Source organism: Balaenoptera physalus (genome assembly GCF_965194825.1).
Source record: "Balaenoptera physalus genome assembly, chromosome: 9".
Classification (NCBI taxonomy): Eukaryota; Metazoa; Chordata; class Mammalia; order Artiodactyla; family Balaenopteridae; genus Balaenoptera; species Balaenoptera physalus.
This window is the reverse complement of record NC_138888.1, coordinates 108,256,022-108,276,401: the sequence shown is the minus strand read 5'-3', so window position 1 is coordinate 108,276,401 and position 20,380 is coordinate 108,256,022. Positions and strand designations below refer to the sequence as shown.

At 46.2% G+C, this 20,380-nt stretch overlaps 1 long non-coding RNA gene across 1 annotated transcript; it reads right to left on the bottom strand.

Moving 5' to 3' along the window:
* Window positions 1–698: 698 nt before the first annotated feature.
* Window positions 699–20,165, bottom strand: LOC309667436. The gene is made up of 2 exons (XR_014267775.1): window positions 20,099–20,165; window positions 699–819 (listed from the first exon to the last, which is right to left on the bottom strand). It is a non-coding gene; the product is annotated as an uncharacterized lncRNA (long non-coding RNA).
* Window positions 20,166–20,380: the final 215 nt, after the last annotated feature.

Below are 20,380 nucleotides of genomic sequence, written 5' to 3'. Positions count from 1 at the left end.
CCTGTAATCACATTGCTCCATGATCCTTTTCATCACAATGTTCCCTGCCCTTGTCATCACAATGCTCCATGACCCCTGTCATCACAATAATGCCAGCCCTTGTCATCACAATGCTCCATGGCCCCTTTAATCACAATGCTCCATGCCCTTGTCAACACAATGCTCCAGACCTCTTGTCATCATAATGCTCCTTGCCCGTGTTATCACAATGCTCCATGACACTTGTCATCACAAAGCTCCATGGCTTATGTCATCACCATGCTCCATGGCCCCTGTCATAACAGTGCTCCCTAATACCTTTCATCACAATGCTTGATGGCCACAGTCATCACAATGCCCCATGACACATGTCATCACAATTCGCCATGACCCATCTCATCACAATGCTCCATGAATCGCATCATCACAAGGTTCCAGGACACTTGTCATCACAATGATCCATTGCCACTTTCGTCACAAGGCTCCATTGCCCCTGTCATCTCAATGCCCCATGGCCTTTGCATTCACAATGCTCCATGGCCTCTGTAATCACAGCACTTCATGACACCTTTCATCACACTGCTCCATGACCACTGTCATCACAATGCCCCATGAGGCCTGTCATCACAATGCTCGAAGGCCCCTCTCATCACAATGCTCCATGATCCCTGTCAGCACAATGTTCCATGACACTTGTCATCAGAATTTTCCATGACCACTGTGATCACAATGTTCCCTGCCCATGTCATCACAATGCTCCAGAATTCTTGTCATCACAATGTTCCATGACCGTGTCACCAAAATACTCCATGACACATGTCAACCCAATTCTCCATGACACTTCTCATCACAATGCTCCATTGGTCTTGTTACCACAATGCTCCATGCACCCTGTCATTCCAAGGCCCAATGCCCCCAGTCATTCCAAGGCCCCATGCCCCCTGTCATCACAATGCCCAATGCCCCCTCTCATCACAAAGCCCCATGACTCCTGTCATCACATTTCTCCATGGCCTTTTTCATCACAAAGCTCCATGACCCCTGTCATCACAGTGATCCATGACCCCTTTCCTCACAATGCTCCAGTAGCACTTTCATTACAATGCTCCATTCCCCTTGTCATCACAATGCACTATGCCTTAGTCAGCACAATGCTCCTTGCCCACTGTAATCAAAATGCTCCATACCATCTCATCACAATGCTACAGATCTCCTCTCATCACAATGCTCCATGCCCGTGTCAACACAATGTTCCATGACACCTGTCTTCACAATGCTCGATGGCCCATGTCATCACATTCTCCATGGCCTTGTCATCACAATGCTTCATGAATCTTGTCATCACAATGTTCCATGACACTTGTCATCACAATGCTCAAATGATCCTTGTCATCACAATGCTGCATGATCCCTGTTATCACAATTCTCCATGTCCTCTGGCATCACAATACCCCATGACGCCTGTCATCACAATACTCCATGGCCCCTTTCATCACAATGCTACATGATACCTGTCATCAGAATGTTACATGACAGTTTTCATCACAATGCTCCATGACTCCTATCATCAAAATGTTTCCTGCCCTTGTCATCACAATGCTCCAGAACTCTTGTCATCATAATGCTCCATGCCCGTGTCATCACAATACTCCATGGCACTTGTCATCACAATTCGCCATGGCCCTTGCCATCACAATGCTCCATGAACCGTGTCATCACAAGGTTCCAGGACACTTGTCATCACAATGATCCATTACCACTTACAACACAATGCTCCATGATGCCTGTCATCTCAATGCTCCATGGCCTTTGTATTTACAATGCTCGATGGCCCCTGAAATTACAGTACTCCATGACACCTTTCATCACAATGCTCCATGCCCACTGTCATCACAATGCCCCATGACACCTGTTATCACAATGCTCCATGGCCCTTGTCATCACAAAGCTCCATGACCCTTGTCTTGACAATGCTCCTTGACTCTTGTCATCACAATGCTCCATGATCCCTGTAATCACAATGATCCATGACCCATTTCATCACAATTCTCCAGTACCACTTTCAACACAATGCTCCATGCCCCTTGTTGTCACAATGGTCCATGCCTTTGTCATCAAATACTCCATGGCCCCTGTAATCCCAATGCTCCATGCCCTTGTCATCACAATGCCCCAGAACTCTTGTCATCACAATTCTTGATGCCCGTGTCATCAAAATGCTCCATGAAAATGTCATCACAATGCTCCAGGACTCTTGTCCTTACAATGCTCCATGGCGCTTTTCATCACCATGCCCCATGACCATTTTCATCACAATGCTCCTTGCCCATATCATCACAATGCTACATGACCCCTGTCATCGCAATGATCCATGACGCCTTTCAGCACAATGCTCTATGAACCCTGTCATCACAATTCTCCATGGCCTTTGTCATCACAATGCCCAGTGCCCCCTTGTCATCACAATGTTCCCTGCTGATTTTCATCGCAAAGCTCCAAGACAACTTACATCCGAGTGCTCCATGACCTCTTACATCACAATGCTCCAAGGAACTTGCCGTCACAATGCCAACTGTCCCATTTCATCACAATGTTACATGACTCCTTTCATCACAATGCTCCAGTATGCCTTTCGTCACAATGCTGCATGCCCCTTATCATCACAATGCTCAATGCAGTTGTCATCACAATGTTCCATGGCCCTTGTTATCACAATTCTCCATTGCCTTGTCATCAAAATGCTCAAGAACTCATGTCATCACAATGTTCCATTCACTTGTCATCACAATGCTCCATGACCCCTGTCATCATAATGGTCCATGATTGCTGTAATCTCAAAGATGCATGACACCTTTCCCCACAATGCTCCAGGACGCCTTTATCACAATGCTCCATGCCACATATCATCACAATGCTCCATGGCCCTTGTCATCACAATGCTCAATGGCCCCTTTCATCACAATGCTCCATGACCCCTGTCATCACAATGCTCCATGATCGCTGTAATCATAATGATCCATGACACTTTTCTTCACAATGCTCCAGTACACAATTTATCACAATGCTCCACACCCCTTGTCATCAAAATGTTCAGTGTAGTTGTCATCACAATGCTCCATGCCCACTATAATCACAATTCTCCATGGCCTTGTCATCAAAATGCTCCAGAACTCATGTCATCACAATGGTCCATTCACTTGTCATCACAATGCACCAGGATACCTATCATCACAATGCCTCATTGCACTTGTTATCACAATGCTCCATGACCCCTGTCATCTCAATGCTCCATGACACTTGCCATCACAATAATCCATGACCCCTTTCATCACAATGCTCCAGTAACACTTTCATCACAATGCTCCATGCCCCTTGTCATCACAATTGTCATTTCCCTTGTCATCACAATGTCCCATGCTCCCTGTAATCACAATGCTCCATTCCCTTGTCATCACAATGCTCCAGAACTCTTCTCAACACAATTCTCCATGCCCGAGTCATCCCAATGCTCCATAAAAGTGTCATCAAAATGCTCCATGACTCGTCATCACAATGGTCCCCGGCGCTTTTCATCACAATGCTCCATGACCACTTTAATAACAATGCTCCATAACCCATTTAATCACAATGTTCCATGGCCCTGGGCATCACAATGCCCCATGACCCCTTGCATCACACTGCTCCATGCCCACTGTCATCACAATGCCACCTGACCCCTGTCATCACAGTGCTCCATGTACCCGTTCATCACACTGCTCCATGCCCACTGTCATCACAATGCCACATGACCCCTGTCATCACAATGCCCCATGGCCCTTGTCATCGCCAAGCTCCATTACCCCTGTCATCACAATGATCCACGACACTTTTCCTCACAATGCTCCAGTACCCCTTTCATCACAATGTGTCATGCCCTTGTCATTACAATGCTCCATGGCCCATGTCATCACAGTTCTCCATGACCCCTGTTGTCTCAATGATCTATGACCCGTTTCATCTCAATGCTCCATGACACCTGTCATCACAATGCTCCATGGCGTTTGTCATCACAATGATCCATGGCCCCTGTAATCACAGTGGTCCATGAACCGTTTCATCACAATGCTCCATGACCCCAGTCATCATAATTACCCATGACCCCAGTAATCACAATGCTCCATGGCCCTTGTCATGACAATGCACCTTGAACCCTGTCTTCACAATTCTCCATGATCGCTGTAATCACAATGTTGCATGACAACTTTCCCCACAATGTTCCAGGACGCCTTTTATCACAATGCACCACACGCCTTGTCATCACAATGCTCCATGGCCCCTGTAATCACAATTCTCTATGGTCTTGTCATCAAAATGCTCCAGAAATCATGTCATCACAATGCTCCATTCCCTTGTCATCACAATGCTCCATGACCACTGTCATCACAATGCTCCATGGCCCTTGTCATCAAATGCTACCTGGTGCTTTTCATTGCAATGCTCCATGACAACTTTCATCACAATGCTCCATGACCCTTTTCATCACAATGCTCCATAGCCCTTGTTGTCAAAATGCCACATGTCCCCTTTCATCACAATGCTCCATGACCTTGTCATCAGAATGCTCAATGACCCGTTTACTCACAATGCTCCTGTACCACTTTCATCACAATGCTCCATGCCCTTGTCATCACAATGCCCCATGTTTCCTTTAATCACAATGCTCCATGACCACTTTCGTCACAATGCTTCATGACCATTGTCATCACAATTCTCCATGGCCCTATCATCACAATGCTCCATGAACCCTGTCGCCACAGTGATCCATGACCCAATTCATCACAAAGCTCCATGACCCTTGCCATCACAATTATCCATGACCCTTTCTTCACAATGCTCCAGTACCACTTTCAACACAATGCTCCATGCCCCTTGTCATCACAGTGGTCATTGCCCTTGTCACCACAATGCTCCATGGTCCCTGTAATCACAATTCTCCATGCCCATGTAAACCCAATGTTCCATGACAATGCCATCACAATTTTCCAGGACTTTTGTCATCACAATGGTCCACGGCGCTCTTCATCACAGTGCTCCATGACCACTTTCATCACAACGTTCCATAACCCATTTAATCACAATGCTCTATGGCCCTTGTCATCACCAAGCTCCATGACACCTGTCATCACAATGATCCATCACACCTTTCCTCACAATACTCCACTACCCCTTTGATCACAATGCACCATGCTCTTGTCATCACAATGCTTCATGGGCCCTGTCATCACAATTCTCCATGACCCCTGTCATCGCAATGATCCATGACACGTTTAAGCTCAATGCTCCATGACACCTGGCATCACAAGGCTCCATGGCATTTGTCATCACAATGCTCCATGGCCCCTGTCATCACAGTGCTCCATGGTACCTTTCATCACAATACTAGATGACCACTTTCATCACAATGCTCCAAGACACGGGTCATCACAATTCGCCATGGCACTTATCATCAAAATGCTGCATGAACTGTGTCATCACAATGTTCCAGGACACTTGTCATCACAATGATCCATGACAACTTTCATCACAATGCTCCATATCCCCTGTCATCACAATACTCCATGTTCTATGGATTCACAATGCTCCATGGTCCCTGTAATCACATTGCTCCATCATCCCTTTCATCACAATGTTCCCTGCCCTTGTCATCACAATGTTCCATGACCCCTGTCATCACAATAATGCCAGCCCTTGTCATCACAAAGCTCCATGGCCCCTGTAATCACAATGCTCCATGCCCTTGTCAACACAATGCTCCAGATCTCTTCTCATCAAAAGGCTCCATGCCCGTGCAAACAAAATGCTCCAGGACCCCAGTTGTTACAATGCTCGATGGCCCATGTCATCACAATGCTCCATGCCCTTCTCATCTCAATGCTTCATGAACCTTGTCATCACAATATTCCATGACCCCTGTCATCACAATGCCCCATGACCCCTGTCATCACAATGCTCCATGGCCTTTGTCATCACAATGCTCCATGATCCCTGTCATCACAATGCTTGATGACACTTGTCATCACATTTCTCCATGCCGTTGTCATCACAATGCTCCATGGCCCCTGTAATCACAATGCTCCATGCCCTTGTCATCACAATGCTCCAGTAGTCTTGTCATCATTATGCTACATGCCCGTCTCATCACAATGTTCCACGACACTTTTCATCACAGTATTCCATGACCTTTGTCATGACAATGCTCCATGGCCCCTGTCATCACAGTTCCCCACGTTACCTTTCATCACAAATTTAGCTGACCACTGTCATCACAATGCCCCAAGACACATTCCATCACAATTCGCCATGGCCCTTGTCATCACAATGCTCCATGAACCATGTCATCACAATGTTCCAGGACATTTGTCATCACAATGATCCATGACCACTTTCAGCACAATGCTCCATGACCCCTGTCATCATAATGTTCCATGACACCTGTCATCACAATGATCCCTGCCCTTGTCATCACTATGCTCCATGTCCCCTGTACTCACCATGCACTACACCATTGTCATCACAATGCTCCGTGGCCCCTGTAATCACAATGCTCCATGACACCTCTCATCACAGTGCTCCATGATCGCTGTAATCACAATGACCCATGACACCTTTCTTTACAATGTTGCCATATGCCTTACATCACAGTGCTCCACGCCCCTTGTCATCACAATGTGCAGTGCCCCCGGTCATCACAAGTCTCTCTGCTGAATTTCATCGCAATGCCCAATGGCAACTTACATCACAATGCACCATGACCTCTTACATCACAATCCTCCATTTACCTTGCCTTCACAATGCCACTTGTCCCATTTCATCACAATGACACATGTCCCCTTCCATCACAATACTCCAGTACGCCTTTCATTACAATGCTCCACGCCTTTTGTCATCACAATGCTCAATGCAGTTGTCATCACAATGCTCCATGGGCCCTGTAATCACAATTCTCCATTGCCTTGTCATCAAAATGCTCCAGAACTGATGTCATAACAATGCTCCATTCACTTGTCATCACAATGCAACATGACCCATTTCATCACAATGCTCCATGATCCCACTCATCACAATGCCCCATGACCCTGCAATCACAATGCCCCATGGCCATTGTCATCACAATACTCCATGACCCCTGTCATCACAATGCTCCACGATAGCTGTAATCACAATGATCCATGACACCATTCCTCACAATGCTCCAGTACACCTTTTATTACAATGCTCCACACCCCTTTTTATCAAAATGTTCAATGCAGTTGTCATCACAATCCTCCATGGCCCCTGTAACCACAATTGTCCATAGCATTGTCATCAAAATGCTCTGGAACACAGGTCATCACAATGCTCCATTCACTTGTCATCAAAATGCTCCATGACCAGTGTCATCACAATGCCCCACGGCCCTTGTCATCACAATGTTCCATGGCCCTTTTCATCACAATGCTCCATGCCCTTGTCATCACAACGCTCCAGAACTTTTCTCACCACTATTCTCCATTCCTGTGTCATCCCAATGCTCCATGATAATGTCATCACAATGGTCCACGGCGCTTTTCATCACAATGCTCCATGATCTCTTTCAGCACAATGTTCCATGACCACTTTCATCACAATGCTCCATGGCTTTTTCGTCACATTGCTCCATGTCGCCTGTAATCACAGTGCTCCATGAACTCGTCCATCACAATGCTCTATGACCCATTTCATCACAATTCTCCATGACCGCGGTCATCACAATGCTCCATGGCCTTTTTCATCATAATGCTCCATGCCTTTTCATCACAATGCTCCATGGCCCTTGTAATCATAATTCTCCATGCCCTTGTCATGACATTGTTCCATGAACCATGTCATAACAATGCTCCATGACATTTGTCATCACAATGCTACACGGCACTTTTTATCACAATGCTCAATGACCATTTTCATCAGAAACCTCGCTGACCCGTTTCATCACAATGCTCCATGAAACCTGTGATCACAATGTTCCATGGCTTTTGTCTTCACAATGCTCCATGACCCCTGTAATCAAAATGCTCCATGACCCTGGCCGTCACAATGATCCATGACCACTTTCATCACAATGCTTCATGACCATTGTCCTCACAATTCTCCATGGCCCTATCATCACAAAGCTCCATGACCCCTGCCATCGCAATGATCCATGATGCCTTTCATCACAATACTCCATGACACCTGTCATCACAATGTTCCATGTCTTTTGTCATCACAATGTTCCCATGGCCCCTGCAATCACAGTGCTCCAAGACCGTTTCATCACAATGCTCCATAACGCCACTCATCACAATGCCCCATGAACCCTGTAATCACAATGCTCCGTGGCTCTTGTCATCACAATGCTCCATGATCGCTGTAAACACAATGATCCATGACACCTTTCCTCACAATGCTCCTGGACACCTTTCATCACAATGCTCCACGCCCCTTGTCATCACAATGCTCAATGCAGTTGTCCTCACAATGCTCCATGGCCCCTGTAATCACAATTCTCCATGCCCTTTTCACAAAAATACTCCAGAACTCATGTAATCACAGTGCTCCATTCCCTTGTCCTCACAATGCTCCATGACCACATTCATCACAATTCTCCATGTCCCCCTGTCAACACAATGCCCCATGACACTTTTCATCACAATGCTCCATGACCCCTTTCATCGCAATGCTCCATGGCCCTTGTCATCACAATGTCCCATGACCCGTTTTATCTCAATGCTCCATGACCATTTTCATCGCAATGCTCTATGCCCCTATCATCATAATGCTCCATGGCCCTTGTCATCACAATGCTCCATGGCGCTTTTATTCACAATGATCCATGACCACATTCATCACAATGCTCCATGCCACCTCTCATCACAATGCCCCATGACCCCTGTCATCACAATGCTCCATGATCGCTGTAAACACAATGATCCATGACACCTTTCCTTACAATGCTCCTGGACGCCTTTCATCACAATGCTCCACGCCCCTTGTCATCACAATGCTCAATGCAGTTGTCCTCACAATGCTCAATGGCCCCTGTAATCACAATTCTCCATGCCCTTTTCACAAAAATACTCCAGAACTCATGTAATCACAGTGCTCCATTCCCTTGTCCTCACAATGCTCCATGACCACATTAATCACAATGCTCCATGTCCCCCTGTCAACACAATGCCCCATGACATTTTTAATCACAATGCTCCATGACCCATGTCATCACAATGCTCCATGACCATTCTCATCACAATGTTCCATAATCCCTGTAATCACAATGATCCATGACCCCTTTCATCACAGTGCTCCAGTACTACTTTCATCACAATGCTCCATGACAGTTGTCATCACAATGGTCCATACCCTTGTCATCAAATGCTCCATTGCCCCTTTAATCACAATGATCCATGCACTTGTCATCCCAGTGCTCCATGCCCGTGTCATCACAATGCTCTATGACCCCTGTAATCACAATGATCCATGACCCCTTTCCTCACATTGGTCCAATACCTCTTACATCACAATGCTCCATTCCACGTGTCATCACAATGCTCCATGCCCTTGTCATCACAATGCTCCATAGCACTGTTATTCACAATGCTCCATGACCACTTTCATCACAATGCTTCATGACCATTGTCATCACAGTTCTCCATGGCCCTATCATCACAATGCTCTATGACCCCTATCATCGCAATGATCCATAACCCCTTTCATCACAAGGCTCCGTGACACCTGTCATCACAATGCTCCGTGACCATTGTCATCACAATGCTCCATGCCTCTAACATCACAATGCTCATCGACCACTGTCATCGCAATGATCCATGAATCCTCTAATCACAACGCTCCATGTATTTGTCATCACAATACTCCAGAGCTCTTCTCATCACAATTCTCCATGCCCGTGTCATCACAATGCTCCATGAAAAGGTCATCACAATGCTCCAGGACTCTTGTCTTCACAATGCTCCATGGCGCTTTTCATCACAATGCTCCATGACGACTTTCATCACAATGCTCCATGTCTCTTCTCATCACAATGTCTCTTGACCCGTTTTACCTCAATTCTCCATGACCCCATTCATCACAATGGTCCATGAGTATTGTCATCACAATTCTCCATGGCGCTTTTATCCACAATGATCCATGCCCCCTGTCATCACAATGACCCATCACCCCTGTCATCGCAATGATCCATGACCACGTTCATCACAATGCTCCATGGCCCTTGTCATCACAATGTCCCATGACCCCTTTTATCTCAATGCTCCATGACACCTTTCATCACAATGCCTCATGGCACTTGTCTTCACAATGCTCCATGACCCCTGTCATCACAGTGTTCCATGATCCCTGTAATCACAATGATCCATGACGCCTTTCAACTCAGTGCTCCAGTACCATTTTCATAACAATGCTCTGTGCCCCTTGTCATCACAATGCTCCATGTCCTTGTCATCAGAATGCTCCAGAACTCTTCTCATCACTATTCTCCATTTTCGTATCATCACAATGCTCCATGAAAATGTCATCACAGTGATCCAGGACTCTTGTAATTACAATGCTCCATGGCGCTTTTCATCACAATGCTCCATGACCACTTTCATCACAAGTCTCCATAACCCATTTAATCGCAATGCTCCCTGACCCTTGTCATCACAATGCCCCATGACCCCTTTCATCACAATGCTCCATGGCCACTTACATCAGAATGCTCAATGACCCCTGTCCTCACGATGCCCCAGGACCCCTGTCATCACAATGTGGCATGGTCCTTCTCATCACAATGCACCATGACCTTTGTCATCACAATGCTCCAGGATCCCTGTATTCTCATGATACATGACCCCTTTCATCTCAATGCTCCAGTATCGCTTTCATCCAAATACTCCATGCCCCTTGTCATCACAATGCTGCATGCACTTTTCATCAAAATGCTCCATTGCCCCTGTAATCACAATGCTCCATCCCTTTATCATGACAGTACTCCAGAACTCTTGTCATCACAATGTTCCATGCCCATATTATCACAATGCTCCAGGGCCCTTGTCATCACAATGCTCCAGGATGCCTTTCATCACAATGCTCCATGACCATTGTCATCACAATGCTCCATGCCCCTATCATCAAATTGCTCATTGACCAATGTCATTGCAATGATCTATGACCCCTTTAACCACAGTGCTCCATGACCCTTGTCATCACAATGCTCCATGGCCTTTTTCATCCCAATGCTCCGTGACCCCTGTCATCACAATGTCCCATGACACCTGTCATCAAAATGCTAAATGGCACTTGTCATCACAATGCTCTATGACCCCTGTAATCACAATGCTCCATGCCCACTGTCATCACAATGCCCCATGACCCCTGTGATAACAATGCTCCATGGCCCTTGTCAACACAAATCTCCATGACCCCTGTCATCACAATGCTCCAAGACCCCTTTCCTCACAATGCTCCAGTACCACTTTCATCACAATGCTCCATGCCACTGGTCATCACAATGCATCATGCCCTTGTCATCACAATGCTCCAAGGCCCTTGAAATCACAAAGCTCCATGACCATGTCATCACAATTCTCCAGATCTGTTGTCATCGCCCTGCTCCATGCCCGTGTCATCACAATGCTCCATGAACATTGTCATCACAATGCTCGACTGACCCTTGTCATCGCAATGCTCCATGGCCAATGTCATCACAATGCTCCATGACCCTTTTCATCATGATGCTCCATGCACTTTTCATCAAAATGATTCATTCCCCCTGTAATCACAATGCTCCATGCCGTTATCATGAAATGCTCCAGAATTCTTGTCATGACAACGCTCCATACCCGTATCATCACAATGCTCCAGGGCTCTTGTCATCACAATGCTCCATGTCGCCCTTCATCACAATACTCCATGACCATTGTCATCACGATGTTCCTTGCCCGTATCATCACAGTGCTCATCGACCACTGTCATCGCAATGATCCATGACCCCTGTCATCACAATGCTACATAGCCCTTGTCAACAGAAATCTCCATGACCCCTTTCCTCACAATGCTCCAGTCCCACTTTCGTCACAATGCTCCATGCCACTTGTCATCACAATGAACCATGCCCTTGTCATCACAATGCTCCATGGCCTCTGAAATCACAATGCTCCATGACCTTGTCATCACAATGCTTCAGATCTGTTGTCATCACCATGCTCCATGACCACTATCATCACAACGCTCAATAACCCATGTAATCACAGTGCTCCATGGCCCTTGTCGTCACAATGCTCCATAGCGCTTTTCATCACAATGCTCCATGACCAATTTCATCACAATGCTCCATGACAACTTTCATCACAATGCTCCATGGCCTTTGTCATCACAATGCTCCATGACTCCTGTCATCACAATGCTCCATGACACTTGTCATCACAATGCTCCATGACCCCTGTCATCACCATGATCCATGGCAACTTTCCTCAAAATGCTCCAGTACCCCTTTCATCACAATGCACCACGCCCTTGTCATCAGAATGCTCCATGGCCCCTGTCATCACAATTCTCCATGAACCCTGTCATCGCAATGATCCATGACCCGTTTCATCTCAATGCTCCGTGACTCCTGTCATCACAATGCTCCAGGACCTTTTTCATCACAATGCTCCATGGCCCTTGTCATTACAATGCCACATGTCCCCTTTCATCAAAATGCCCCATGACCATTGTCATCACTACGCACCATGCCCCTATCATCACAATACTCCATGATGCCTGTCATCACAAAGATCCATGACGCCTTTCATCACAATGCACCATGGTTTTGTCATCACAATGCTCCATGGCCCCTGTAATCACAGTGCTCCATGACTCCCTTCATCACAATGCTCCATGGCCCTTTTCATCACAATGCTCCTTGGTACTTTTCATCGCAATGCTGCATGACAACTTTCATCAAAATGCTCCATGAACACTTTCATCACAATGCTCCATGGTCCTTGTCATCACAAGGCTCCATGGATTTTGTCATCACAATGCTCCATGAATCCTGTCATCACAATGCTCCATGACACTTGTCATCACAATGCACTATGGCCCCTGTCGTCACAATGATCCATGACCCTTTCATCACAATGCTCCATGACACCTGTCATCACAATGTTCCATGTCTTTTGTCATCACAATGTTCCATGGCACCTTTAATCACAGTGCTCCAGGACCCGTTTCATCACAATGCTCCATAACACCACTCATCACAATGCCCCATGACCCCTGTAACCACAATGCTCCATGGCCCTCGTCATCCCAATGCTCCATGACCCCTGTCATCACAATGCTCCGTGATCACTGTAACCACAATGATCCATGACACCTTTCCTCACAATGCTCCTGGACGCCTTTCATCACAATGCTTCACGCCCCTTGTCATCACAATGCTCAATTCAGTTGTCCTCACAATGTTCCATGGCCCCTGTAATCAGAATTCTTCATGCCCTTTTCACCAAAATGCTCCAGAGCTCATGTCATCACTATGCTCCATTCCCTTGTCATCACAATGCTCCATGACCACTTTCATCACAATGTTCCATGTGCCCCAGTCAGCACAATGCCCCATGATCCTTGTCATCACAATGCTACATGACCCCTGTCATCGCAATGATCCGTGTCCCATTTCATCACAATGCACCACGACAAGTTTCTACACAATGCTCCATAACCCATTTGATCACCATGCTCCGTGTCCCTTGTTATCACAAGTCTCCATATCGTTTTTTATCACAGTGCTACATGACCACTTTCATCACAATGCTCCATGACCCCTTTCATCACAAAGCTCCATGGCCCTTATCATCACAATGTCCCATGACCAGTTTTATCTCAATGCTCCATGACCCCTTTCATCACAATGCTCCATGACCACTTTCAGCACAACGCTCCATAACCCATTTGATCACAATGCTCCATGGCCCTTGTCATCACAATTCTCCATAGAGCGTTTCATCACAATGCTCAATGAGCAGTTTCATCACAATGCTCCATGACCCCTTTCATCAAAATGCTCCAGGGCCCTTGTCATCACAATGCCCCATGGACCCTGTAATCACAATGATCCATGACCCATTTCCTCACAAGTCTTCAATACCACTTTCATCACAATGCTCCATGCCACTTGTCATCACAATCCTCCATGACCTTGTCATCAAACGCTCCATGGCCCCTGTAATCACAATGCTACATGCACTTTTCATCACAATGCTTCATGACTCTTGTCATCAATATGCTCCATGGCGTTTTTAATCCCAATGCTCCATAACACATTTAATCACAATGCTCCATAGCCCTTGTCATCACAATGCTCCATAGCGCTTTTCATCACAATGTCCCATGACCCCTTTCATCACAATGCTCCATGACCCCTGTCATCACAATGCCTCATGACCCCTTTCATCACAATGCTCCATGACCCCTGTCATCTCAGTGATCCAAGAGCACTTTCTCACAATGCTCCAGTACCACTTTCATCACAATGCTCCATGCCAATTGTCATCACAATGCTCCATGACCCCTGAAGTCACAATGCTCCATGACCTTGCCATCACAATGCTCCACATCTGTGGTCATCTCCATGCTCCATGCCCGTGTCATCACAGTGCTCCATGAAACTTCTCATCTCAGTGCTCCATGAAACTTGTCGTCACAATGCTCGATGAACCTTCTCTTCACAATGCTCCATGGCCCATGTCATCACAATGCTCCATGACCGCTGTCATCACAATGCTCCGTGACCCCTGTCATCACAATGCCCGATGACCCCTGTCATTAAAATGCTAAATAGCACTTGTCATCACAATGCTCTATGACCCCTGCCATCACTATTATTCATGTCACTTGTCATCACAATGCTCCATGGCCCCTGTAATCACAGTGCTCCATGAACCCTTTCATCACAATGCCCAATGCCACCTCTCATCACATTGCTCCATGGCCTTTGTCATCACAATGCTCCATGACACCTGTCATCACAATGCTCCATGGCCCCTGTCATCACAATTCTACATTACCCCTGTCATCGCAATGATCCATGACCCGTTTCATCTCAAGGTTCCATGACACCTGTCATCAAAATGCTCCATAGCCCCTGTAATCACAGTGCTCCATGACCCATTTCATCACAATGCTCCATGCCCCCACTCATCACATTGCCCCAGGACCCCTGTAATCACAATGCTCCATGGCCCTTGTCATCATTATGCATCATTAACCCTGTCATCACAATGCTCCATGATCGCTGTAATTAAAATGACGCATGACACCTTTCCCCACAATGCTGCAGGACGCCTTTTATCACAATGATCCACGTCACTTGTCATCACAATGCCCCATGACCCCTGTCATAACAATGCTCCATTATCCCTGTAATCACAGTGATCCATGACAACTTTCATCACAATGCTCCATGCACTTTTCATCAAAATTCTCCATTCCCCCTGTAATCACAATGCTCCCTGCCGTTATCATGACAATGCTCCAGAACACTTGTCATCACAATGCTCCATGCCTGTATCATCACAATGCTCCAGGGCCCTTGTCATCACAATGTTCCTTGACCCCTTTCATCACAATGCTCCATGACCCCTGTCATCGCAAGGATCCATGGCCTTTGTCATCACAATGCTCCGTGACCCCTGTCATCATAATATCCCATGCCCCGTGTCATCAAAATGCTAAAAGGCCTTTGTCATCACAATGCTCTATGAAACCTGTCATTACAATGCTCCATGTCACTTGTCATCACAATGCTCCATGGACCTTGTCAACACAAATCTCCATGACCCCTATCATCACGATGATCCATGACCCCTTTCCTCACAATGCTCCTGTACCACTTTCATCACAATGCTCCATGCCACATGTCATCACAATGCACCATGCCCTTGTCATCACAAGGCTCCATGCCCCTGAAATCACAATGCTCCATGACCTTTTCATAACAATGCTCGATGACCCTTGTCATCACAATGCTCCATGACCCCTCTCATCAAAATGCTCTATGGTCTTTGTCATCACAATGCTCTGTGACCCCTGTCATCACAATGCCTGATGACCCCTCTCATCAAAATGCTAGACGGCCCTTGTCATCACAATGCTCTCTGACTCCTGTCATCACTATGCCCATGTCACTTGTCATCACAATGCTCCATGGCTCCTGTAATCACAGTGCTCCATGACCACTTTCATCACAATGCCCAATGCCACCTCTCATCACAATGCTCCATGGCCTTTGTCATCACAATGCTGCATGACACCTGTCATCACAATGCTCCAAGACCCTTGTCATCACAATGCTCCATGTCCCTTGTCATCACAATGTTCCTTGGTGCATTTCATCGCAATACTGCATGACAACTTTCACCATAATGCTCCAAATTTGTTACATCAGAATGCCCCATGGCCCTTGTCATTACAATTCCACATGATACTTTTCATCACAATTTTCCATGCAACTTACATAAAAATGCTCTATGCCACTGTCATCACAATGTCCCATGATAGCTGTTTTCACAATGCTCTGTGACCCCTGTCATCGAAAGGCTCCATGGCCTTTGTAGTCACAAGGCTCCATGCGCTTGTCATCACAATGCTGCAGAACTCTTATCATCACAATGCTCCATGCACCTGTCATCACAAGGCTCCATGACACCTGTGCTCACAATGTTCCTTGACACTTGACATTACAATGCTCCGTACCCATTGTCATCACAATGTCTCATGACCCCTGTCATCACAATGCTCCATGGCGCTTTTCATCAAAATGCTCCATGACCATTTTCATCACAATGTTCCATGCCCCCTGTCATCACAATGCTCCATGACCCCATTCATCACAATGCTCCATGGCCTTTGTCATCACAATGCTCCACGGATTTGTCATCACAATGCTCCGTGAACCCTGTCATCACAATGTCCCATGACCACTTTCATCACAATGCTCCATGACCCCTGTCATCACAGTGATCTAAGAACCCTTTCTCACAATGCTCCAGTACCACTTTCATCACAATGCTCCATGCCAATTGTCATCACAATGCTCTATGGCCCCTGAAATAACAATGCTCCATGACCTTGCCATCACAAAGTTCCACATCTGTTGTCATCGCCCTGCTGCATGCCCGTGTCATCACAGTGCTCCATGAACCTTGTCATCACTGTGCTCCATGAAACTTGTCATCACAATGCTCGATGAACCTTGTCTTCACAATGCTCCATGGCCCATGTCATCACAATGCTCCATGACCGCTGTCATCACAATGCTCCGTGACCCCTGTTATCGCAATGCCTGATGACCTATGTCATCAAAATGCTAAATAACACTGTCATCACAATGCTCTATGACCCCTGTCATCACTATTATTCATGTCACTTGTCATCACAATGTCCCATGGCCCCTGTAATCACAGTGCTCCATGACCCCTTTCATCACAATGCTCAATGCCACCTCTCATCACAATGCTCCATGGTCTTTGTCATCACAATGCTCCATGACACCTGTCATCACAATGCTCCATGGCCCCTGTCATCACAATTCTACATTACCCCTGTCATCGCAATGATCCATGACCCGTTTCATCTCAAGGTTCCATGACACCTATCATCACAATGCTCCATGGCCTTTGTCATCACAATGCTCGATGGCCCCTCTAATCACAGTGTTCCATGACCCGTTTCATCACAATGCTCCATGACCCCACTCATCACATTGCCCCATGACCCCTGTAATCAGAATTCTCCGTGGCCCTTGTCATCATTATGCACTATTAAACCTGTCATCACAATGTTCCATGATGGCTGTAATCACAATGATGCATGACACCTTTTCCCACAATGCTGCAGGATGTCTTTTATCACAATGCTCCACGTCACTTGTCATCATAATGCCCCATGACCCCGTCATAACAATGCTCCATTATCCCTGTAATCACAGTGATCCATGACAACTTTCATCACAATGCTCCATGCACTTTTCATCAAAATTCTCCATGCCCCCTCTAATCACAATGCTCTATGACCCGTTTACTCACAATTTTCCATGACCCCTGTCATCACAATGATCCATGACACTTGTCATCACAATTCTCGATAACCCTTGTCATCACAGTGTTCCCTGGTTCTTTTCATCAAAATGCTCAACGACAACTTTCATCACAATGCTCCATGACCTTTTTCATCACAATGCTCCATGGCCCTTGTCATCACAATGCCACATGTCCCCTTTCATCAAAATGCTCCATGACCATTGTCATCACAATGCACCATGTCTTTATCATCACAATACTCCATGACGCATGTCATCGCAAAGATCCATGACACCTTTCATCACAGTGCTCCATGGCTTTGCCATCACAATGCTCCATTGCCCCTGTAATCACAGTGTTCCATGCCATTGTCATCACAATCTTCCATGACCCTTGTCATTACAATGTTCCATGGCGTTTTTCATCACAATGCTCCATGACTACTTTCATCACAATTCTCCCTGACCCATTTCATCACAATGCTCCATGGCCCCTCTCATCAAAATGCTCCATGGCACTTGTAATCACACAGCTCCATGACCCCTGTCATCACAAAGGTCCATGACCCTTGTCATCACACTGCTCCATGATCCCAGTAATCAAAATGATTCATGACTACTTTCATCACAATGCTCCAGTACCACTTTCATCACAATGTTCCATGCCCCTTGTTATCACAATGCTCCATGGCCCCTGTAATCACAATGCTCCATGCTCTTTTCATCACAGTGCTCCAGAACTACTGTCATCACAATGATCCATGCCAGTGTCGCCACAATGCTCCATGACACTTGTCATCACAGTGATCCATGACAGGTTTCCGCACAATCCTCCAGTACGCATTTCATCACAATCCTCCAAGATCACTGTCACCACAGACCCCATGAACCCTGTCATCACAATGCTCCATGGCCCTGCTCATCACAATGTTCCATGACCCTTGTTATCAAAATGCTCCATGATCCCTGTCGTCACAATGATCCATGACCCCATTCATCACAATGCTCCATGACTTGTCATCACAATGCTCCCTGGTTCTTTTCATCACAATGCTGCAGGAGCAATTTCATCACATTGCTCCATGGACCGTGTAATCACAATGCTCCCTCGTGCTTTTCATCACAATGTTCCAGGAACAATTTCATCACAATGCTCCATGCCACCTGTCATCAAAATGCCCCATGACAACTCTCATCATAATGCTCCATGATCTCTTTCATCACAATGCTCCTTGACCTCTTTAATCACAATGCTCCTTGGCCCTTGTCGTCAAAATGTCACATGACCCTTTTTATCACAATGCTCCATGACACCTTTCAGCAAAATACACCATGACCATTGTCATAAAAATGTTCTATACCCTTGTCATCACAGTGCTCCATGATCCCTGTAATCACACTACTCCATGGCACTTGTCATCACAATGCTCCATGACCCCTGTTATAACAATGTTCCATGACCCTTGTTATCACAATGCTGCACAATCCCTGTAATCCATGACTCCTTTCGTCACAATGCTCCAGTACCTCTTTCATCACAATGCTCGATGCCACTTGTCATCACAATTCTCCATGCCCTTGTCATTACAATGCTCCATTGCCCTGTAATCACAGTGCTCCATGACCCCTTTCATCACACTGCTCCATGACCACTGTCATCGCTATGCCCCATGACCCCTGTCATCACAATACTCCATGGCAGTCGCCATCACAATGCTCTATGAACACTGTCATCACAATGTTTCATAACCCTTGTCATAACAATGCTCCACGATCACTGTAATCACAGTAATCCATGACCCCTTTTCTCACAGTGCTCCTGTACCCCTTTCATCATAATGCTCCATTCCACATGTCATCACAATGCTCCATGCCCTTGTCATCACAATGCTCCATGCCCTTGTCATCACAATGCTCCTGGACACTTGTCATCACAATGCGCCATGACCCGTGTCATCATAATGCTACATGGTCTTTGTCATCACAATGCTGCATGATCCCTGTCATCACAGTGCTCCATGAAACCTGTCATCACAATGCTCCATGGCCCTTGTCATCACAATGCTCCCTGGTGCTTTTCATCACAATGCTCCATGACAACTTTCATCACAATGCTCCATGAACACTTTCAACACATTGCTCCATACCCCTGTCATCAGAATGCCACATGACCCTTTTCATCACAATGCTCCATGACCACCTTCATCACAATATTCCATGGCCCTTCTCATCACAATGCTCCATGACATTTGTCATCACAATGCTCCATAATCCCTGTAGTCACACTGATGCATGACGTAATTCATC